Genomic DNA, 25,891 nt, shown 5'->3' with positions numbered 1-25,891 from the left:
GACTACTTCCTGAAAACATCCAGGGGCAGTCAAAAGTGAAGGATTAGCAAACCAGATAGTGAGGCTTATGTTGATCACAGAAATATTTGAGATTTTAGCAGAACATTGGGCAAAGGCAAAAAGAAACTCTTTTCATGTTAGCCAACCCCCCCCCCCCACACACACACCTTCACCCTTGCACATGATTCCTTCGCTTCCTAAAGCTTTGTTATTTCCTAGGCATAATCAAGATACAGCTAACAGTGGAGGCGACTTAAAGGTACAAATTCTCTTGCCTTAAGATTAGGGGAGATGGAGGCAGTGCCTGCCAATCATATGGAAAGCAAGTTGCTGCTTCTTTTTGTTCCTTCTCCCACCAAGAACATTGGTAGATTGTTTTAATTCAGACAAGAGAGGGATGAAATCTGAGATGAGTTTGCCTGAGTATTTGGGGTGAGCATGGCTTTCACTCGACAGCAGCAACTGTCCAGAAGACACAACAGATAACTTCAAAATATACCACCAAATCCTGAGTGAACAAAAGGTAGTTTCTTTCTTCTTTGATCTCAACTCATTGAAGGAAGAGTCTAAAGGACCCCTTTTAATCAGGAGGCCAAAGTTAATGTGATTAGTAATGAGACAAACTGGAACTGTGTGGAATGCTACTAAAGAGGAAGTTCTAGGAAGGAAGATAAAACAAAAACAACACACAAAAAAAAAACCCCACTATATTCTCTACAGAATTCCAACCAAACATACAGAGCTTGAACTTACTACAAGATTATGTTGTGCTAAGAAGGGTCTTGAAGAAGGGGTATTTCCAGTTTGGAAGGAATTAAGGGGAGGTGATGATCAAATGTGTGATCCTGAGCTACAGTGAACACAACCAGAGAGCTGAAAGAGCTAAGGTGACTCTCAGGAGTAATTGAGAAGAACTATGTTGGTTCCCTAATTTGATGGAGTCTAATAAAGAAGAAAAAAGGCAATACGGGGGTGGGGGGTAGGGGTATGGTGCGTTGTAGGATAACAGTATGAGGGATGGTGCATGCTCATGTTAGAAATTAACTCTTAAGATAATTCAAGGAAAAATGTTTCTGGGTTTCCCTGCAATTTTTCTATGAATATGAGATGGGGTCAAGTATAGTAAAATACATAAAAATAATTATAAGTAAAAAATATTTCCATTGAAATTTCAATTAGTTTAATGGCTGTATATGAATTTATGGAATTAGATCCACTCAACTGTAAATTCAGTAAACAAAAAGAGAAAACATACTAATGAGAAAGAAGAACTAAAGTGCTAATAAGGAATTATATTATATTAAAGCAAATTCTGAGAAATAATAATTCCACCCTATGCAAATCAGAACATAAAGAGAAAACTGTTTACTATTGAAGCACGTGCCTCAGTTTATACAAGTGCACATTTGTGTACTATTATAAAACAAATGCCAAATAAAAATTTAAGATGAGACAAAACTAAGAAATTAAGGAAAATACCATAAGATGGAAAGACCTCCACCTTATACTTTATTATTTTCTTAGTCATAATCAAGAAACCACTAACAATGGAGACAACTTGATGCTTATGCTCAAGAATCAATAGGATTAATATTGTGAAATGACTATCCCGCCAAAAGCAACAGTCCCCATCAAAATTCCAACACATTTCTTCACCAAAATTAAAAAAAAAAAAGAAACAATTTCAAGCTCAGGTGGCAACACAAAAACCCTGGATAGTTAAAACATCCTGAATAATAAAAAGAACTGTTGGAGATAACACCATCCCAGATTTCACATTGCATTGCATAGTATAATAAAAATTTCATGGTATTGACATAAGAACAAACATATCAACCCAGTGGAATTCAGTTGGAGTCCCAGACATAAATACTCACACCAATAGACACCTGATTTTTTTTTTTTTAAAGAAGCCAGAAGTGTTCATTGGAGAATGAAAGTATCTTCAACAAATGGTGCTTGGCAAACTGAAGGATGCATGGAGAAGAATCTACATAGATTCATACTTATCACCCTGTGCAAAACTCAACTCCAAATGGATCAAAGACCTCAAAATAGGGTCAGATATATTGAGTCTGATAGAAGGGAGAGTAAGGAATAGTCTTGAGCTCACGGGAACAGCAAAAGGCTTTCTGTATAGACTATTATTAGGCACCAAGAACAAGAATTAATAAATAATGTTATATATTTACTCTCATATATGGATGTTAGCACTTCAACCTTGGATTTCTATGCTGCAACCTGAATAATCACAAAGGTTAGGTACCAGGATGGGGGCAGTGAAGGTAGAGGACCTCCTAAGGAAGGGGAAATAGGATTTAGTGTTACTGAGAGATAAAGGGGAAACTATATATATATATATATATATATATATATATATATATACAATTCAAATGAAGTTATTGTATAATGTGGAAGACAATAGCCGAATTAGACATCTTATTCTACCAAGTAAAACCTCCATCAGGTTTTTATATCTTACTGAATCATTGGTCAGAGGATCCCATGGTCTGCCCAAACTTTGCAGGCTATTGTCAAGGCTATTCGTTGCCCTCTACAACCTGATGCTAAACCCTGTTGCTGAACATGACACTTATGTATTGAAGTCACTAATAGAATCTTTACCCCTACTGACAAGAGTTCATAGCGCTGAAGAGATTTTATGCTTTGGAAAGAGAAAGTTCATCATCACTGTCACCAAGCTACAAACCCTGTGACCTACAATAGTGACCTACAATAGTGACCTACCTTCAAGATATACTGCTACAGATGCAGCTAGAGACATGAGCTCTGGGGGTACTGGGTAGTTCATATTGTTGTTCCACCTATAGGGTTGCAGACCTCTTCAGCTCCTTGGGTACTTTCTCTAGCTCCTACTCGGCCATCATTGGGAAGAGAGGCCCCTTGGTCTTGCAAACTTTATATGCCCCAGTACAGGGGAACTCCAGGGCCAAGAAGTGGGTAGGGGATCAGGGCATTGGCAGGGTACAGGGAACTTTTGGGATAGCATTTGAAATGTAAATAAAGAAAATATCTAATTAAAAAAGAATAAAAAAAAAAGAAAAAAAAGATACACTGGTACAATAGTGGCACAAATGCCATGAAAGTAGCCAACCACTTTTTGACTATTTGTACGGTCCATTCCATGGGATAGAATACATGCCTGGCTGCTAAAGTGACCAAGAACCTGAAACTAGACAGGTCATAAACCTAGGGGGAAACCTAATAGTATTATTATTTTGCTTAAAAAAAAAAAGAAAACATATGCTGTCCCAAGCTATCGTTCTCGCCAGCAAGAACACACTCGGACAAACAGATTCTTCTGTGGCAAGCTTTATTGCTTCTTAAGGAGGGAAGACCCAGACCCCGGAAAATGGTGCTGCTTCTATAGCCTTCAGCGTGGTGTTTCAGCACCTGATGTGGCGTGTCAGCTCCTGATTTGTTGCTCGCCCATCACCTCATTACTACGCCCCGAGATAGGCAGTGACTAGGCGTGAGTTCACTCTCGCACTTGCGCACAAGGCTTGTTTACTAGTTAGGCACAGCGGAAGCCAGCACAATCTTATAATGGTGATTGCTCACAGCACGCTTCTCCACAATATGCAATAAAAATGACCCCTAATGACATTACTGTACCCATAGATCAGTGCCTTGTTCTGCCTTCAGCAGAGTAGCCTCTTTATTCAGTAGATGGTGTCTGTATATGTATGATGTGTGTGAAAATTAGTTCTGTGTTAGCCATCCACTGCTGAACATGGGGCCTACCCTTAATTGTGATTAACGCATGTGTCTTCTTCATAGAGAGTATTTTGAAAGATTGCATTACCTTTATTAAAAATAAAGTGACACTCCTGAACTAGTTCGCTTTTTTGGTCTGCTTCCTGTGTGAAGGAGATTCAATAAGATATGCATGCACCTGGCCATGATGGCCACCTGGTAACAACAACTACCACCATTCTCATTTCCCTGCCAGTTGACAGGAAACACGCTAAGTGGCCCTTTCACCTTGGCAGGAGAACATAGGAGGGAGTTTATAATCTTTAAAAAAAGATATTAATTTGTATCACTAGGTATTCGATATTATAATTTGAAAATAATTCAATTTGTCCAAGAATGTAGGATCAAATTATGGTTTAAACTAATTACACATGCAACAAACCTTTATAAGCAGAATATAAAATCAATGCTAATGGGTCTGTGAGGATTCCGAAGTCCAGAAGCATAAAAGAAGCCACGAGTTCAGTGAAAATTGATTTCAATAGGAGGGAAACAGACATAGGAGATTATAGTTTATAAATCGAGTAACAGATATTCATAATGCATAAAAATAATATTGCATATTGCAAAAGGTAGTTATTTATCACTTGCTTTAAGAAGACTCTGCTGTCTTGCAGAATAATTCTATTTATAGGCCTTAATTTCATCTTTCAGTTAATTATACCCTGGAGGTTGGTGCAGCTGGGTATGGGTGTCACAAGAGAAGAACTCATTTTCTACTTAACAGTCATTTCTCTACTATCGTCCAAACACAATGCTTACTTTGGGGGCCATAAAAATTATTGAAATGGTCTCTGCTATCAAAATACTCAGTCTAGGGGATAAGACCAAAAAGCAATTAGAGAACCTTCTGATTACCAGCAAGCAGCCCAGCATTCTTCCATTAAGTGCTGATGGGCAGGATCAAAAGACTGCTCATTTGGAGCTATGTTTAGACATTTAGTACAACCACTGGAGTATCTTGGAAATGCTGACCAAAGAAATTGAGAGAACACAGAATAAAGCACACTATTGGGGGAACCAGACTCTAAGATAGTTCATTCAAGAGGAAGCACCATCCAGGTGGGGGCTGAAGGGGAGATAAAGAATGTTCCATGCCTCCATGAGATCCAGCTGTAAGTAATTTTCTCAATTAGTGATCACAGAGGGAGGGACCAACTCATTTGTGGGTGGTGCCACCCCTGGGCTGGTCGTCTTGGGTTCTATAAGAAAGCAAGCTGAGCAAGCCAGGGGAAGCAATCCAGTATGCAGCTCCCCTCCATGACTTCTGCATCAGCTCCTGCCTTCGAGTTCCTGACCTGTGTGAGCTCCTGTGCTGACTTCCTTTGGTGATGAACAGCAATGTGGAAGTGTAAGCAGACTAAGCCCTTTCCTCTCCAACTTGCTTCTTGGTCATGATGTTTTTTTGTGCAGGAATATAAACCCTGACTAAGACAAACATGAAAAATCCATACATGTCTTCAGAGGACATAATGTGATGAAGCTGGAAGCTGCTAAATGACACAAGCTGTGTTATGGTATTGAGCAAACTAAACATTTCATATAGGTCATCGATCAGCATGGGTGCGCTGTTCAAAATAATGCATAATAAAACCCTTGCATTAGCAAACTCATTCAGACAGCAGTGAGGACAGATTAGTGAAACAAGACATACTTGTGGCTATTTAGTCTAAGAGAGAAACAGTGTCAGCAAAATCTAAGATTGGCACAGTGAAGTTGAACTATGGGAATATTGTGTTTATAATAGACACTCTATAGGGCTACTAACTGTGGATGGGGAGCAAGGAAGACAGAATGTTCAAAGTGGGCTCCCCAAGTCTGGGTGTGAGGAGGTCTCTTGCACTGAGATATGCATCCCAGGAAGAGACATTGAAAGGGAGGGCGGTGAGTCCTGATTTGTGTTGCTAAAATGTACAATAAAGTAGGGGAGATTCAATACTCATTAGCTTGTAGGCAGCAGTCAAATTCATTAGACTGTAGACAGATAGGGATAGAGCGGGAGAGCCAAAGTGGAAGCCTAGAAAATATCCCATTTTGGAGCAAAGCAAGAAGTACTAGCAAAAGGCTGAGCTGAAGCAGCTACTGTGAACTAGAGCAGGGGAGAGTTTTTAAGAGGTGGAGGCGTCACCTGCCATAAAGAAGCAGGAAAGGTGAGACCTGGAAAACATCAACAAGATGCAACACAAATACATTTCAATAGAAGTCCGAAGAAACAGAAAAGAGGGAAGACACAGGTGGGGAATGGAAATGATCAGATTGTGAACATGGACACTGTTTCCAGAGGTGGGGCTGTAAGTGCTGATGGGGAAAAATGTTGGCAATATATCACCACGTGAAAGAACAATGGTTGAAGCAGAATGACTCTTCTATTATAAAATGTTTATGACAAAAGTGTTTAGGTCTCATAAGGATAGGGTCTTTTTCCACTACTACATTACCTAAAACTGTTTGGGGTTCATACATAATACATAGTTTAGGAAGCTGTTAGATTAATGAATAATGTAGCATATTCATAAGGAGAGAAAAACCAGTGAGACTGTATGTGAAACTATTAAACATGATTATTTCTATGCTGATGACAATTGCAGGAGAAGATACTTTTATTTTGTTTTATAAACTGATAAATTTATATATAAGTGAAATTTAGATGATTGCCTTAAAATTAGTCTTTTCTACTCAGAGTACATAGTAACTCTTGTCGAGTCTACAAATTATATATATCATAATTATATATAATAAATTACATGTATCTACTGTCTAATCTATCTTGGTTTTCAAATCCTCCTGTTTGTCCTTGCAATTGCCCAGGATCCCCAACTGATTAACATCTTCAAATTTATTATTCTGTTTAACTAAATGCCGATTTCCTTGTGGAAAAGACCTACTAATCACACACGAAGTGGCTCCTCTTTGAAAATAGTTTCAATCAAGAGGAAGATTCATCACTAGTACAGAATTTTCTCTTTTACATTCTTCTATTCTCTGGGGGTGAGATTAATTGATGTTAATTAATTAATATGATACTTTATCTTTTCAGAATCAATCCATGGAACCTGGGCTACTTTCTCCCAAGTGTTAGGATTACAGGGTGCATCACAGTATGAAGCTCTGTAGACCTACTGTGCAATCATAAGATCTCATGTGGAATTTACGAACTACCACATATCTTTCAAAATGAATACCCCTTCCTGATTTCTTTGTATGGCAACTTATTTTCAGGAAACATTTCGAGGAGCAGCTTTGTGGGCACATTTAAAATTCTCTAAACCAACATGTTTCTAAGACACAAATAATCACATAAGATAGTGTGTCCATACTTCAAAGTACTTATAGTTTCCTTCTAGTCTCAATATGACCACAGCTTACTATTATATAAGATAAAGTTTTTCATGTTCAGTCTCTCTACTCCAAACAGAAAATATATTTAATATTAAATGTTAAACCATGCATGACATTAGTAACTATGCCCTAGAAACAGGCTACATTACAGAAAATATCCTTAATAAGTGTTTTGTAAGAACAATTAGGATATCACAGTAAAATATAGTTCCTGGGAAAATGTAAAATCCTTTCAATTAATTCAAAAGTATTACCTCTCTCTTTTATATGAATCAATCTAAAGAGATTAGCTTTTCCTTCTATAGATATAAATGTCATATTTAAGAAGTGTAACATCTCTTTGTAGTTATGCCGTTTTTCTTGTTTTGTGTAGTGTGCTTGTTCACATGTGTGTATGTGTACACATATGCATTCATGTGGGGGGTGCAGAGATTGAATCTGGGTGCATTCCTTCATTGCTCTTCTCCACCCTGTGTTTTGAGACCGAGTCTCACATTGAACGTGGAGCTCATCCCTTCCCCTAGGCTGGTCGGCCAATGAACTTCACAGATCCTCCTGTATCTGCCTAAACCAGCTGCTCCAGCGCTGTAGTATAGTTAGAGATGCGCTACCATGCTTGGCTATTGAGGGTTTAATGTGGATCCTGACAATTCCAATTCAGGTTTTCATGCTTGACCAGCAAGGACTTCTCCACATGAGCCTTCAAACCCGGGAGTCATAGAACTTTGAAGAAAAAAAATTAAAGTTATGAACACTTTCAAATTTATCTTCATTTCGTGATTCTGCAGCTATTAATCCAACAAAAAGTTCCATTCATGAACAGATTATTTCCTTTTAGCTGTGGTTAGGAAGTACCTGTCAAGCAACTGAATGTCGTGGCTTCCTCCATTAGACTGATAATGTCAAAGTATCTCATTTCAAACTCATGTGGAACACATTTGCATCTTAGCCCTAAGGCATGAAAAAGGAGTTGAAACTCAAGATGGTAGTTCCAGGAAAAAAAAAAAGGAAGAAAATACAAATTTAATTTAGTAGAAGCTGCACTTCTCAAGCCCTTAAACATTATGGGTACTGTAGCTCTGGTGACGATGTTGGTGAAGTATAATGCATCATGAAGATAGGGAAATTTGTGATATACTATGTATCTGAATTAGGGGACATTTTTCTGTCTTACAGAGAGTTGAGCAAATAACACAATTGTTTATTCACCATCCCGGCTGCTTCTCTTCACGTTCAGCTTATTACCTTCAAAGGATGTTTATAATTCTAGGATGAAGCAGTTTCCACGCATAGGGGAGAGCATCGTTGAGTAAAATGTACATTAATTGCTATAAATGGAGCTGATGAATGGGATGGTTGGCACAGGCACACTGGGGTAAAATGTATCCACTCATTAACGGGTGTTAGGTTTCCTTAACGTCTGAAGTTATGGGCTTTAACGCACCTGTGCCTTTGCCCTTTGATTAGTGTGCTTTCTAAATTCTAACAACGACAATAGTTGACTCTGCTAGATAAAAACACTGAACCACTGTTTGTTTGTTTATTTATTTTTATATTAAATTCTAAGTAGATCATTTTACTCTTTCCTTTCCTCCCTCAAACTCCTCCCACTACCTGCTACTTGATTCCTGTCAAATTATGGACACTTTAAAAAAATTCATTATTGTTTCACACAAACATAAACACATGCAACACACACACACATATATACACACACATTCATACTTTTCATCTATATCTATATCTATCTACTCATTCTGTTTACTCTTACTTGTTTGTATCTGATTTCAGGGCTCATCATCTGGTACTGGATTACCAAGGAGGGCTTTCATCCCTTATGGAAAACTGTATCTCCAGCACGGGACCATTTTTTCATAGTTTGGGATTTGTTATTAACATGAAAATATTATGAAGCAATTCATACTAACAAATAAAAATATAGAATTAATATATAATGAAGTATTAAACTTTAGAAGTAGCTTTAAAATTTCACTAGAAAATTAGCATGGTAAAATGTATTTGTTACCCTAACATTTATTATAAATTATTTTCCCTATCCTATGCACTACAAAGGCATAGCTGTTACTGCTTTGATTTTGTATAGCAATTTTTCTCTTCTTTTAGTTTTCTCCTTTATGTAAAAAAATTACTCAAAATATTTGCTGTATTCAATTCTTAAGGTTTTCAGCTATGAGATATTTCCTAGTGGTAAGAACCACTTTTAAAATCCAAAAGAAAAATGGATATACCCAGATGATCTCTGATACATGTGTCTCCTGTCTTAAATACCCCAGGAGTGAGAAACCACCCACATGGCTTTATTCTTGCAGCCACCTCTTAACCCCCTTGCAGCATGGAAAAACAGTCTTCTTTTGTGGTTATTAAAAAAAAAAAAACAAAATACATTTTCTCTGTAAGCCTATAGAGTCCTATGTTTTCCCCAGGAATGATATCCTTAATTCCTAATGGAGTGATCAGGAATCACTGCACATAGGGATTGCTGCAGTCAGGTGAGAGTCCAGTGCCTGTGTGGTGGGGAGACGGCAAGTAGATGGCTCCACACTTTATCACACACACTCTCCGGAGACTCTTGATTTTGGGAAACGTTTCTCTCATGTTCATAGCTGAACCTCAGAGGATAACTGCCCATTTCCTGGACGATGAGCGGGAAAGTGAGTATATCTGTTAGGAACCAGGGTTTGGGGTGATTGGTAGGCACCCAAACTGTGCTCCACTTTTGGATATTCTCATGATTTGACATTATAGGCATGTTCTAGCAAACATTATGGAACATCCAGCCAATATGGTGACGCTATGAGAAGCTGAGATGGGTTGGTGGTGATTATAAGGCCAGTGTGGCTTCATAGTGAGCCTCAGTGAAAAACATTAGGAAACAAACAAAAAAGGAGAGGGGGAAAGGGCAGGGGTGGGGGTTGGGGAAGAAAAAAATAGCCCAGAAGAGTCAAAATATACAGGCTCAAATCTTGTTCTCAGGTAAGCTGAAACTTTGGTTAAGTGAGCTCCCCTGAACCTCAGCACCATCTTTATAAAGCAGACAAGAACAACACCCAAACTCCACAAGGCTTTGTTCCTTTGTCCTTTAAGTAAACTAGAATATATAATGCACATTGAATAAATGTAGGCAACAGGAGTTAATAAAGGACTGCTCTGTTCCTACATCTTACTTCCTCCCATTCCATGGTCCTTTCAATCTCCTTTTTTCTTTTCTTCCCTGTTCGTTGAACACAATTAGAGAAGCTCAAATCAGAGTGAAGCAGAGCTGGTGCCTAGGGCTGCTCTAAGGCCAGTAGGATGGCGAGCTGTCTGCTGCCTTCCCTTTTCCTGGGGGCTTGGAATGTGCAAGCATCCACCATCCGAGTTGCCTCTTCTCCTCCCTTTTACTGCACTAATATGTGAGTCCCTTGAGGTGTCTGTGAGGAGATGCAAAGAGACAATCCGCACTGTGAATGTGGAAACCCATGGTTCTTGCTAGTGACTCAGATTTATTTTCACAAATCAATATACATTCCAAAAGGAGACAGTTTGAAAAAAAAACCCACGAGGATAAGTGTTGAATCTATACGAATATTTATGATATGTTATTATACCAATAAACAAAAAGTCTGCTCAGTAGTTAGACTTTCTAGTGTTAATTTAACATGTACATTTTGATACACCCCAAAATTTGTTCCTGAAATTTTTCTTTTCGGTGTTTAATATGTTTAGTGTATTATCAGAGGCAAGAATGGTTGGTAGATAATTTCTGCTGGGATATTGTTTTTTTAGTCACTAGAGATAGGTTCCCAAACTACTCTACAAACACGGCATGCATAGCTCCAGGAAAATAGCCATTTCTGGGAGAGGTGTCTGTCTCAGAGGCAGCTGTGTTGGTCACTGCAGTGCATGTCCTTTTGTCTGACTCTCTTGCCTGCTGACCCTTTCCTGAATAATTGAAAGCAATCATTCAGTCACATTCCTCCTTCACCCTTCACCCGCTGGTCACCTCCTTTTAACATTTGTGGTGTAATTCCAGTACTGTCCATTGCCATAAACTTCGGCAATCCTACAGAGTCCAATCCTGCCAGATGTGTCTTGCAGTTAGGTTCTAAGAGAGAGATTTCCCCAAAGTAGCTTAATTATAATTGACATTGATGCTATTAAAAACGTTCATAAAAGAATGAGAACTAAAATTGTTTTCAAATGTTCAAATGTACTTCTTATATTTTAATTATAGCACTGAAGGCTACTAGGAATATCAAATGATCTGAGCTACTAACCATAAATTATGCATTTCCTATTATTATTTGCCACTATATCATTGCAGTATTCAGTGTGACTGATGTATGCTTACCAGTAATTCTGAAATTCGGCTCCACATCTTTTTTTGGGAGGGGGCTGGTTTAATTTACTTTGAAATGGTCAGCTATAAAATTATGCACCTGAGAACACAAATGGAAATTTCATTTTGTTTTTGTATTCTTCTCATTTACAGAAAATGGAATAGCTTTCTCACTGAGTTACAATGATTGTTAAAAGAGTCAATATATTAGAAAAACATTGGAAGTACAATATCAAGCAATTACAGGTTCATAAGGGTTATTAGAATTTTAATAGTCTTATCATACTTTCCAGCCTGTTGCTTGTTTTGCTTGTTGCCTGGTATTACCTCATATTAATAAATAAGATTTTAAAATGTTTGTGTGTGTGTGTGTATGCGCATGAGAGAGAGAGAGAGAAGGAGAGAGAGAGAGAGAGAGAGAGAGAGAGAGAGAGAGAGAGAGAGAGAGAGAGAGAGAGAGCAGGGTAACTGTGGGAAGTCCTTTTTCTCCTACTACTTTGCAGGGCCTAACCTCAGGTAGTTAGGTCACTGAGCACCTGCCATGCTGTCTTGCTGGCCCGGTAAGATGTTTGATGAAACTGTTGTTGACCAACTTTTGACCTGAGAACACAACATACATTCATTTTCCTTTTCTGACTACATACCTCAATAAGGCTGAATTTTCTGTATAAGCTTAAACAGAAACAATAGATAGTAAAGAAAAATCTAGATACTACCAGTCAGTGTTGGCATTAATAGTTTCAAAACAACAAAGGACACTACTCTTCTCCCTCCTGATCCTTGCTTTGTAGACTGGTTATATTCCATAAGAGGTCTTATTTCCTATACTCATCCTTATTCTGGTGAAAGCTAGTAGGTAGAACTCTGCAAGCACACCTGATTTGGGAACACCAGTAGTGATGTGGGTCCTGAGGCTAGAGCTGGTGCTTAAATATCTCTGAGTTATACTATGATGAAAAGGATTTGAACAGATGTGTCAGTCAATGGCAATGGGCCATACATTCTTTATTTAAATCATAAAAATCTCCCTCTAAAACCTAAATGATAATATTAGACAACAGTATTCTAGTCATTAGGAGATGGGCTTTGGAGTGACCATTCCAATACAGAGTCCATCCTGGTCTCTGTGGCAGAATGAAAACAAATATTTCAAAAAGTGAAAACAGTGTGTGGATTTTTTTTTCATAACTCAAGTCTACATTGAAAAAAATCTATATTTCTCCCTTAAAATTCTCCAATAGTTGGCCATATTTTTATGAATAGCTTAAAAATAAATAAAAGGAGAACCTTTTTCTGCTATATGAGCTATACTTAAGCTTAGAGATGTCTAGTTTTAGAGCAGAACATGGGGTTCAGCTGAGATCAAGGACCCAATTGAACACAGTCCTGATGGGACTGAGAACCTCTAGAAATTAGTGGAAGACTCCTGAGACTGCTGGACTGACAGGCATTGAAACCAACTTTAAATAGGTCAAACAGCATGAAGTTCCAGGCAGAACCTTGGGTAAACTTCTTCTCAATGCATACAGAGACTAGGAGTTCTTAACAATTAATTAAACATTCCATGCCTTAATGTGAATGAAGCATCTGTGTTAACTTTCATGTACTAATCCAGTGATAATTATTCACACTGTGCAATTAAACAGAGGAGTCCTGGCTTGCGGGCCGAGCACATTGCTGTGGGTTAGGCCTTGTCACCTAGCTCCTTGGATTTCCTTTTATAAACATCCTGATCACAGCTCCCTCTCTCATTTCCTCCCAGTCCCACCCTTACAAATCCCTCCCTCCAATACTCCTCTTCTCCTCAGAGAAGGGGAATCCCTCTTGGGTACCACTCATCCTGGTATAAACCTTTATATAGAGATAGAAAAATTAAAACTACTGTTCCGGGATCACAGTGGTTACCTGGGTCAAATAACCAAGTAGCTTCCCTGAATATGAAAATACGCTTTCATAGAAAAGTCATGTTTTCACGATCTTAACTATCATAAAATGTCCTCTGGAAAACCTTTGGTTGCTATTAGGTACAGATGAGATTGCTTAATCAGTATACCACACTGAGTAAGTGAAATACTATCCAGGATCGCTTTGTACTATCCCACATAGTGTGAACCCATACCACGTTTACAGGAAAACATCTGAGTGACTATTTCTGAAAAGCTAAAGGACTTAATTAACAGCACTTGTAAGGACCCTGGGATAAGGGGATCCCGGGAGCCTTTTCGTTCCAATGTGCTAATGTAAGAAGCTTTCGCCAGCCATTGAACGCTGAAAGATAAACTGGATTTTCATAAAATAAGAACTCTCTTTTGGTACAAAGGGAAATCATGGGCTGGGGAGAAGAAATGGGTCAATGAATGAACTGACACACTACTTGCTGTCAGCTGTGGGGACATGAGCTTGGATCTCCAGAACCCTGTAATGTTGAGTGTTCTGGGATGCATCTGTGATCCCAGCCTGTCTACTGTGATGTAGAAGGCTGAAACTGGAGACTTCCCATGAGTTATGGGCCTGCTAGTTTGATGGATACAATAACAAAGAAAAAAAAGAGACCTCTGTTTCAAGCAAGGTGGAAGGCAAGGACTAGGGCCATCTTCTTCCCTTCACATGGGTCCCGCCATCATGAAATTAAAAAGAGAAAAGAACAGTCATAAAGAATGCAGAAAACTATGTGCCACTCTAAAGGTGGACTGAAGAATTGTGACACATGCTTAGTACTGAAGTTGGGGTTTAAATCCATGGGACATGGCTGGTGAGTGTAGTCCTGCTATGATTGGATACTATGAGGAAGTCAATCTGACAAGAATTTTACATATATTATCGTATTGTTTAGTAAAAGTGGATATTTAAAACTTTAAATAGCAATGCATCAAATCATCAAATGTCACACTCATATTTGATGTGGAAGAAGAGCAAGCCCTAGAAAGCTCCCAGTGGGGAGATTTCCAGGAATAACATTACACCAGGACACTGAGGCTTGGTTAACTACATTGGAGGCCTGGACTATGTCAGTATTGTCGGGGGCTAATTTATGTTCAAACAATAAGAGATACTGTTTAAAGTATTCTGAAACACACACACACACGAGAGAGAAAGAGAGAGAGAGAGAGAGAGAGAATTTTCAGCGTTCACGATTCACCCAGGTGTGGTCACATACACCTGTTATCTCAGAACTTGGATGACAGAATCAGGAAGATCAGGAGCTCAGTATCAGCTTTTATTGTATAATGAGTTTAAAGGTAGCCTAAGCTACACAAGACTCCACTCCCCTTCGCCCAGAAAACAATAAGAAAGGAAAAATAATAGAAACTCCAAACTTTGGGTAATCTCAAAACCTTAACAATATTTGCAGGAAACCATGAGAAAGAAGTGTTGGCACCGAGCTTTACAGCCTCTGTGTTGATGATCGCTGTGCTGAACATTGCTCATTTTAGCACTATTTGAGGAGTGGAAAAAAGAGGGCTTAAGACAGCAGGCCATTTCAAGCAGAGAATACTAACTAGTAAGATTCTTTTAATCTGCATCCTTTTAAAAAAAATTCTCAGTTAAATGCCCATGGAAAGAGGGGCATTCAGAGTTACTCACCCAAAACTATAGAACCTGCTTAAATGGCTAGAGATATAAATTTTAACCAAGAGGCCCTGAGCTCCAGATACAACCAAGCTAATTACACAAGCTGTTATGAAAAGCCCTGCTCCCATAGCTCAAGGAAAAGCTGGAAGCTATAGGAACTATTTCCCAACATGTGGTAGCTTTGCTTCTTAGAAACTAGATGCACTAGAGTTGAGTTTTCTCCTTCACAGATTACTGGAGCAAAGGCTGCAGCCAGCAGTTTCTAACCCAAATCATACGCATTTCCTACTTCAGAGAATCTACATGCAGACAGCCTGGTGAGTGAAAAGCAATGAGAGGAGCCTTGGTTTGCACAAGTGGACCTAAACCAAGGAGTGCCAATGGTAATGTGTTGTAAGAACAATTTAAACAACAGGCAGAATGCCTGGGCAGCACACGGCACACAGCACACAGCACACAGCCCCCTCTTAGGATCCATCAACATCACTGTGAGAAAAGTACTGTATTGATGACATAAGAGACTATTTAAGAAACTCATGAAATAGTTGCCTGTAACTATTTTCCCAAAGCAACACTCTGATTAATTAAACCCCATCCCTTTAGACATTGGATAAGTATCAAATTGCAGTTCTGGGTGTGAAAATGTAAACTAGCCCAAATTAACTTGAAAGAGTGTTAATTGGTGAGAATTTTCAATCAAGGAAGAAATGTAATTCATCACTTAATTTTCATATTAAACATGTAAATAGGAGAGTTACTATCAAATATTTTAGGTATTCTTTTGTGATTAGCTATTGTTCTGGGTTTAATTATGGCCTATATAGCACAGTATTTTCCTGTCTAGTTTGTTTCTGTTCTTCTCTCTCACGTCACCAAATATATAGTCATGTTTTATAGGTACTTGATACAAGCATCAGTACACTTAGCTCTCATCAATCCCTCTTATAGTCTCACTAGGTTAAAGACAAACTTAATAGTCTTTCGATGTATACTCATAACTTTAAAAACAAAAACAAGACATAGAGTAAAGTTTTAGGATACCATGAAATGTTGTAATATAAATTAAATTATAAAACTCTCTCTAGCGACAGAATTCCGTTTGATCATGCAGAGCACTTTTCTTTAATCACATTTCCTTCTAGTGTGCTCCATGGAAGAATGCAACTTGTTCTACATAGAAAATTGTGGAATGAACCAAGTCAACTTGGCCAAGCCAAGGTACACAGATATTTCACTCAACAGTAGTCTAGATAGTTTCTGAGAGAAATGTGAGGTGAGACTAAGACTTAATTCAGTTGATTGTGAGCGATCAGATCGCCCCCTGGGTGGGTCTCATCAACTTAGTGCAGACACTTGAGAGAAAAGGTACATTTTTCTTGAAAATAGAGTTCTGCCAGCAGAACATTGTTTGACTGACACTGCCACATCAACCCCTCCTTCCTGTGGCTCCATCCTGTCAGGTGCCAGTTACCCTATGGATGGTGGCTTTGTGCCATCCACAATTCTATAAGGTCATTCCTAAAATCACTCCCTGTCTCTCCTACCAGCTCTGTTTCTTTACAGAATATTGACTAATGTCAACTATTATTTCAATACTCGAAGTGCTTTGTAAAATGTTTTAGAAACAGAGAGTAACACTGATATTTCTTAAATTATTAGGGAATAAAGAGTAATATAGAAGCTTGAAAGTTAAAAATTCATCACTATACTAACGGAAACTGTTCAGTGTAAAGAATACAGAACCAAAATTAGGGAAAAGAATGGAAGTTGTGTGCAGCTTTGTCGCACAGTATTAGCATTGAGTTCTCTTTGTTGCTCGATGAAAGAATAAATGAGAAAGTGGTTGGTTTCCCTTAAGACTTTTCATAAATAAAATAGGACGTCTGTATTTAGCTAGCTGAGGAGCCCACAGTTTGTTAGAAGTATGTGTGGGTTTTTTCCCCCCAACAGAACCAATTTAAAGGAGAGAGGTTTTATTCTGTATTACGGTTACGGTGTATAGTCCATCATGGTGGAGAAGCAAGGTATCAGGAACTTCATGCAACTGGTCACAAGGCATTCATAGTTAGAGATTAGGTGTTGATGAACACAGGATGCTGCTCAACTTCCTTACCTCCACATTATACATCCCAGGGTCACAGACAGAGAATGGCATTACCCATAGGGATAAGTCTTTCAGTTTCAATAAAATCAAGATAATTCCTCACAAGAATGCCAACATCCCAGTCTCTAAGATAATTCTAGATTGCCAAGTTGACAATCATGACAGTACCTTTCCAACATCCCATTTGGTAAGTAGAGGAGGTGAGAGAATCCAGGGCTATCAAATCAAGCACAGCTGAAAGGTCAAAATAGCCCCTAATGACAAGCAGCCATTTATATTAAATGTAATATTAATTAAAACCCAGTTTTTTTTCGTTACATTAACTACATTTTCTGTGTTCATTGCTGCCTGTGGGTAGTGGCTATGAAATAAGGTATAGAACACTTGGGTCACCAAGTAAAAATCTGTAGGATTGTATTCTCTAGTGCAAGATTGTAGTTATGACTTTTAGTTTTAGTGTTTATTTGCGGAGTTCATCAACTTAACTGTTGAGTATTTTAGTTTTCTTGTATATAGTGTGATAATTGTGGATTTTATTAGCATGGGCTGTTTAGATAATGAAAGACAATATGAAATAGTTAATGCTTTGTAAGCATTTTCATAACTTCATTCAAATTGTAAAACAATTACTTTATGTACTTATTGTGTTTTTATTTAACATATTGGGTACTATACTACTACTGGCATCTTATAATCAGTAAATTATGAAATACTGTATTCTCAGAGCAAGGAATGCATCTCAGATTTAGAGATCAATGTGATATGCAATTTTTATAACAAGGAAGTTAGACCAGAGTATGAGCAGGGACTAGTTTGCAACAAAGAAAATTTGCTTTTATTTGTTTTCATTAAGATGAAAGTTTAGACCTGGGATAAGCCAAGAATCAGTGAGGGTGACCTTGGCTGTGACTCACAACAGAGGGGATATGGAATCTGAAGAATCTACCTCCTGTCACCAGTTAGGAACCCCAGTGGAACGTTAGGGACACCAACTTACCAATGAAATGTTCAACCCAAATTTTATTCTTACTACAAGAAATGCAGGCACAAGAGATGGAGCAGAGACTGTGGGAATGGCCAACTGATAATTGGCCCAACCTGAAACCCATCCTATAGGCAAGCACCAATTCCTAACACTATTAATGATTCGCTGCTATGCTTGCAGACAAGAGCAAGATGTTCTCTGAGAGGCTCCATCTAGGAGGTGAATCAGACAGATACAGACACCCACAGCCAAATAGGGGATAGAGCTTGGGAACTCTTATGGAAGAATAGGAGGAAGGATTGCATGCCCTGAAAGAGATAGGAACTCCAAAGTAAGACCAACAGAGTCAAGTAACCTGGAACCTTGGGGCTCTCAGTGTCTGAACCACCAACCAAAGAACATGCACAAGATAAACCTAGGCCTCCCTGCACATATGTAGCAGATGTGTAGCTTGGTCTTCATGTGGTTCTTGAACAACTGGAACACGGACTATCCCCCAAACTGTTGCCTGTACATGGGATATGGTCTTCTAGCTGGGCCTCCTTGTCTGGCTTCAGTGGGAGAGGAAGTTCCTAGCCTCACAGAGACTTGATGTGCAAGAGTTAGGGGAATACCCAGGGGTCCCTTTACTGTTCAGAGCAGAAGGGAAGCGGGGATAGAAAAAGGATTGTGGGAGGGGTGACCAAGAAGTAGGCAGTGAGTGGGATGTCAAATGAATAATTAAAATAATTAAATTGAATTTAAAAAAAAGATGAACTTTCAAATATATGTCATGCCATTTATACTATGATGGTATACCACAAAGTATAATACTTTTTCTCTTTAAAGGCTGAAGCAAGGACACATCATATTTCAGTCACCTTTAGTTTTATAATTAACCCTTCCCACCCCTCCTTACTTTCCTTCCAACCTTCCTCTCTCCCTCTCTCCATTCCTCCCTCTCTTCCCAATAAAGTGTCCCTAAAACACAGATGAACAAGAGGCAGCTCTGTCTCTCAAGGAAGCTACAACCAAGCAATAAAGGATGAGATAAATAGCCAGCTAGTTTAGTATGTTAAGGACTTAGACAGTGTTGATGGCAGGGTTGTATAGGAACTTAAATGTTTGTAGGTCTAGGAAGTTCAAAGTAATATTATATGAGGAAATAGTTAAGCTGACATACCTATGTGAGATAAGAAGCGACTTGTGGTAAATAAGAACCTTATAAGGGAGGCTCTGGGATATAGACAATCATTGCCCCAGTACAGGGGAATGCCAGTGCCAGGAAGTGGGAGTGGGTGGGTTGGGGAGCAGGGTCGGGGGAGGGTATAGAGGGCTTTGGGGATAGCATTTGAAATGTAAATGAAGAAAATATCTAATAAAAAATAAAAAAAAAAGAAAAAAAATTAAGGGCAGAACTGGAGACATGGAAGGACAGTCCTGTCAAAGCCTGAGTGAAATTAGCCAACCGAGTGTTGCTGACATGTTGCCAAATCACCTCTGCAGTTATGAAGATCTTTTGAGTTTTAATTTATAGGAAGGAAGGTATACATGCACTAAAAAACCTGAAGAACCAAAATTTATGAAAAGACAGGATGTGAGCAAGATGGTGCCCATAGTCTTGGGTTTCTTCACAAAAGCTATGATTAGACACTTAAGTCTATTTTAGTGCCACAGCTGGGCACTGAGGTCCAATGATAAGGGTCAAACAATCTGAAGTCAAAAGCCAGAGCTCCAGAAGCCGGATTCCTATCCTCTTTGGCAATGTTTTGTCTCTTAGAAGAACTTCTAAAATGAAGAAGTCCCTATAGACAGCACAACAGCTTGGGCTATTGTATGTATGGGAATAGCAGCATAGACTCCAGAAGAAGCAAAAGAGTTAAACCTCAAAAAGCAATCAAGTAAGGGAAGCATCTGAGCTTATGTGGACCTACTGTAAATTGTTGGTACCTATTGCAAGAACTTATGACTAAGGACCAATGCTTGTCAATAACCTAGGAAAGGAGTCTGCGAGACACTGATAATTTTTGTGTCTCCAGAGAACACTGTAGTTCAGTTGCCTTTGCTTTGAGATCATCATTCTGTCTAGTCTCTGTGACAGGTACTTGGTTAATAAACTAGCTGGATATACTCACATCAAGGTGGATACAAAGCAGAAACCGTAATGATTAAAAACAATGTATGTGTTTATCATTCTTTTAAAATTTCTCCTTAAGATTACTATTTCATATATTACATATTCAAGTGTATTTCACCTGTAATGCATACTTACCTAAATATTTATATAATGCATTAAAGATATATATTAGAAATTCTTTTATTCAAGGCTATCAAGGCATCCGTGTAAGATCTCCATTTTCATTTCAGTAACTAAAACTCAAATATAGCTATGACCAATGGAAATTGAAAAGTAAAATGTCACATAATAGCATCAACAATGAAGTACTTCTTTTTATCGTTATTTTTCAGCACAGTTCACATGTGTTTTTGATTCTACTAAGTGTGGGGAAATAGCCAGCAATGAAAGCAATAAAGTAAATACAGGTAGGCAGACAGTTCAGCATTTATGATTTTAAACAAGATTAACATTCAGCATTTATTTTAAACAAGATTAACAGTGCTAGAACTAGATTCTTCTTCTTCTTCTTTAAAACAAGTTTGCTCTCTGCTTTGGCCAAAAGTGAGTAAAAGGGAAAAGGAATTAATAATGAGATAATCAATGAAATCAAAAGGCAGAGGAGAGCAAGACCAACTGACAAAGGGGCTCTAAGAGGACAGTTAAACCTATCAAGGAAAACCAGAAATGCTCATCCTGGGCCAAGCCTCATGTACGATGTCACCAGGGTTTCTGTCAATAAATGTCCCAGAGAAACCATTTGTTACCTAGTTATAATAAAAAACAACTTTTGGAGTTATTTTAAAGTGAGGAGAAGCAAAATATTTCTCCTCTGAGGAATCTTTACACATGCAAGCAAAGTGCCATGCTGAGGGGATGAGAATGTTCGTAAGAGAAAGCATTAATTGACAAATAAAGATAAATTAAAATAGGGATCAAATGTGAGGAGTGGCTTCACCTGAAAGATATTAAAATATAACTTTGCTTTCATATTTGAAACAAACTGAGATGTAAAAGAAGGGGGATTAAAGTATTGGTCTTAATCAGGAAAGAATGGCGCTAACTCACAATAAACCAACAACTGAGAATGGAGCTGGAGATCCTCCAGGGAGCAGCCAACCAAAGGCTACCAGTTCTACTTCTTCTCAGTCAGAAAGGCTGTCATCAAGACAACAAACATCACATACTTCTGAGGATGAAGGAAAAAGGGACATTTTTCATTATGTGTAAAAGGGACACATTTACTCGGTGTCAGGGTGTAAATTAATCTGTCATATAGAGACAGTAGCATGGAGGTTCTTAAAAAAACCCCAAAACAATAACAAAAAAATAAATAAAACTAGGTGTTTTTTCATATTTCATCTAAATTTATAGCCCAAAGAATCAGTCAGTTTACTATAGAGACAGATGCATACTCATGTATATCATGACACTGTTAAAATAGCTAAATAATTATGGTAATAGCCTAATGCTCATGTGGATCAAAAAATATAAAATATAAGCTCCCTACACCACACACACACACACACACCACTAGATCTTAAAAATGGATAGAATTCGAGGTCATTGAGTTAAGGGAAATAACACAGACTGAGAAAGGTAGGTCTTGCATGGTTTTGCTGATATGTAGAGCCTATGAAAATAATAAGAAAGAGAAACAAAGGCAGGAAAGTAAAGCTGCCAGAGACACTTCAGGATAGGATGAGCTAAGGGTAAGCGCAATAAGATGAGCAAATGTGACCCCAGTACATTATATACAAATGAGAAATACTACAAGGAAATGTGCCACCCGTACAACTACTGCATGCTAATCACGTTTCTAAAGTATGGCCTGTGCCTTCAGCTTTCATGGTTGCAACCACACTGAATTGTGGCCCCTTGAACGGTTTAGAGGAATTCTATTCTATTCTGGTTTTAGTGCATATTTTTTTTCAGCATGCTTAAAACAGAGAAACTGTAGGCATGGTGAGTGGACCTTCACGTTGGTCCTGGTGTCAGGAATGTATTACAATAATCTAAAAACCAAGATACAGTGGGTTGAATGAAATCATCTTTGATCTAGACTCTGAGGATCTGACTGGTCTTGCTGTCACCCAGGACTATATTTCTGTTGCAAAGCTCCAACAAACAGTGCTGTGAATAATCTCAGGTCACTCTGCCTGCTGACAGAGTTGTTCAGGAGCAATGGCTACAAACAGAATCCATCAGAAGAGAGAGGAGGCAGGAAAGTAGCCAGGAAACAACTCACCAAGAAGAACAATTTGATATTACTTAGATGACTGGCAATTGCCTAATTTTCATTCTCACTGCAGTTGCTAAGCAGAATTTGAGAATAGACATATTTTTAACTAATGAGCACTCATACTTGAGCCAGAAAATTGGTTCACCCAGAGTACTGCATCCATCATAACCACACTAAAGTTAAATGCTATTAGCAAAGCTTAGACTCTGAGGAAGTGAAGGGGAATCTAGGAGTCAGGAAATTCTCTATAAGTTACAGCGTGTGAAACCACAGATCGCTCCAGAATAAGATATCAACATCTATGGAACTATGATGGCAACCTAGGTAGGACACATCTCACACAAACCATCCCCGAAGCAAGTGTTTCAGAAACGGAGTCTGATTGAGCTGAATGCCCAGTCTCTTAATTGGTAAATGGCTCAAAGTTATACCAGGAATATCAGAAGATATTACATAGACTACTGTTGGTTACCTATTTTTTCCATTCTCAATGTGGTTGCTAAGAAGGTTTGGAGAATAGACCTATTTTTATCTAAGTAATGAATTGGCAGTCATACTCAGGCCAGAAATGGTGAACTTAATCTTGTTTTTATTTTTCAAAATTTTTATTCTAATCTTATTTGTTAAAATGTGTTTGTGTGTATATTGTGTACACATTCATGTATATGCTGGTGTATGTGACCATGCATGCTGTGGAGGGTGGAAGGGACACTGGGTGTCCTGATCTGCCATGCTCCACCTCATTTTCTAATGGGTGGATCTCTTGATGAGGCTGTCAAGCCTCTGCAAACCTTCTGTCTTTGTCTCCCATAGTGCTGGGGTTGTAGGTGCACCTGGCAATGCCTAGATTGTTATGAAGGTTCTGGGAATTCATGCTTGTATCATGTCACCAGGTTTGCATAATAAGTCCTCTTAACCATTGAGGCATATCTCTAGCCCATACATCTATTCATATGCATATCCTTTCAGGATCCACCAAAGAAGTCTCATCTCTTAAAAACACCCGTTTTCCCAGGCTCTGTGCAGGTGCAGTTCTTGCCGCACTAAGGTCCAACATCCCGATGTCTACATCTCTCCTCCGCTCAATGCCAGCACCACCTTGCACTTCACCATGTGCAAATCTCACACAGTAGATAAAGTGAGCTCCAGTGTAATCTATGATTCCCTTTGGCTTCTGACATTTCTCTTTCTGTTTTCATCTCTACGGTGCTGGAATATTGTACTCTCTGGAGCTTTCACTTAGCTAGGAGCAAAGTTTGCCTTGTCTTGAATTAATAAAAATATAATATTATTTTAAAAGGCCTGTGTTTTTCTGGATGGTGGAAGCGGCTCTATCCTGTGGAGTTTAAGCCATGGTTCTGTTCCACTCTTTTCATGCACTGCATCTGGAAATAGGTTAGTTATTACCCCTGCATCTTACTGTTGCTTGAAAATAATTTTCCTGTACCTTTTCTTACACATAACTCTGAGCATCATGTGATCAGACTGTAGAATCTATCACTTTTGCTTGGACCTTGGCTTACTATCAAATATTACTCAATCCACTTCTTTTTCCACAATGAGTATCCTCCTCATGCCTTGAACTCATGGTTACTTGACTTCTCCTTCTCCCAGAGTCTTCTCTTTTGAGCTATGGTCTCCTATGAGCATGATCTGGAGGACTTCAAAATCACCAGTTTTTGAAGGCATAAAAACTACAATTTATAGTACTTCATTTCCTAATCACTGATATATTTTTTCCTGCAAAAATCCGAACCTATTGAGACTACTAATCTGTCTACTCTACCTATCTGTTCTACCATTGCTGTCCTTTTTGTCTCCTTGTTGAGTCTCCATGTATGAGCAGTTTTCTTTTTTTTCCCCCATTATCACCATGTCATACTCTTTTGGTAAACTCCAATTTGTCTCTGTCCAGAGGTGGCAAAGTCATTCCCAGAGGAAAATCTAAAATGACCCACACTCATTGCTCTGGCTTGAATGTAGCCTGGAAATTTTTCTGCAATGTAATTACCAGCATGATAGCATTAAGTGGTGGGGTTCTCCTATAAAAGACATTAGGGAGAATTTTCTAGACCCTTCCCTCTTTTCTGCCATAAAAGGAAAAACGAAAAGGTAGTATATTTTGCTGCAGCGAGCAATGTTTACCTGATACTAACTCTGATGGTGCATATCCAGTCTCCAGAACTATAAGAAACACATTTCTATGATTTACTAATCACCTAGGTTAAGACTCATCTTCGATCAGTCTAAGCAGACAGATACACTGATCTCATGGTCACTTCCCTGTCGTAGCCCCTTATTGTTGGCCTCCACTCCTACTGGGCTTCTCTTCATCATTGCCTTACATTCTTAAATAAATATTTCATGTTATATTCTCCTCAGTTCCTGCCTCATCTGTTCTCCAGACTGCTAAACTTGTCTCCTATCTTGCAAAATGAAACAGCAGCTCAACTTGTGATCTGATTTCTGTATTACCCCAATTGATACTTTATTGCTCTGTGCCCATTCATTCTCTTCCTTTCATGTTCATGGCCACAGCCAACCTTTATTTCTTCACTAAATCCCATCTTCTCCAACAACTCTGTGCAGCCTCCAACCTTCCCATGTAAACATGCATGCATAACACACACACACACACACACACACACACACACACACACACACACACAATTCAAAACAGAGCCCTGACTTATAAATATTCAGATATACCACACACACATACATATGCACAAAAGTTAAAAAGGAGCATCTTTCTAGTAATTTTGCTACTCTCCAGGATTATCAAAACTTCCCTCTTCATTGGATCCAGTGACTTATGCATGTTCTATTGCTATCCCATTTTGCAAAGCACCTTTTTTGATGCAACTTTTTATACGCTGCCTGCATTCTCTCCCCATCTATAGCAAACCTTTGGGAAATACTTGTTAACTCTCCTGCTCATCTGTACCCCCCACCATCGTTTTGTCCTGCTCTAACAGCTTCTGTAGTCATCTCTGATTCTAAATACCACCGGTGGCCTCCATGTTAGTAAATCCATCAATTTCTCACTTGATTTCTGAGAATTTTTTTTGACAAAGTTCCTTTTTATGTGTTTTCTCCTCTTGAGTTTTGAACATTGTCTGTCTTATGTTTTTATATCTCATTGATCTTCCCTTACCCAGAACAATAGCCTTTGAATGAAGCCAACTGTATAATCCTGCTATTAAAAACATAATTACCGGCTCTGGGACTCCACCGAACTTAGTCTGCACAGGTGAGAGTGAGGACCACAGAGGCAGACAGCTTCTGGGACAGGCAGGAGCCACAGAGCCGCTGAGGCAGCACCCTTTTGGGGCCGCAGACATTCGGCACCCTCCCAGCTGGAAGACAGTGGTCTGCCCTGCACAAGAGCCCTCTGCCTCAGGAGCAGGTAGCACATCTTGGATCCAGGACTCCAC

General features: G+C 38.8%; 1 protein-coding gene across 1 annotated transcript in view; it reads right to left on the bottom strand.

Annotated features, from left to right (window-relative positions):
- Window positions 1-25,891, bottom strand: part of Arsj (arylsulfatase family member J) — a 75,594-nt gene that overhangs the window by 5,402 nt on the left and 44,301 nt on the right. The window lies entirely within an intron of this gene.

Source organism: Mus caroli, chromosome 3, assembly GCF_900094665.2.
Source record: "Mus caroli chromosome 3, CAROLI_EIJ_v1.1, whole genome shotgun sequence".
Taxonomy (NCBI): domain Eukaryota; kingdom Metazoa; phylum Chordata; class Mammalia; order Rodentia; family Muridae; genus Mus; species Mus caroli.
The sequence above is the reverse complement of the archived record's forward strand: the minus strand, read 5'-3'. Positions and strand labels throughout refer to the sequence as shown.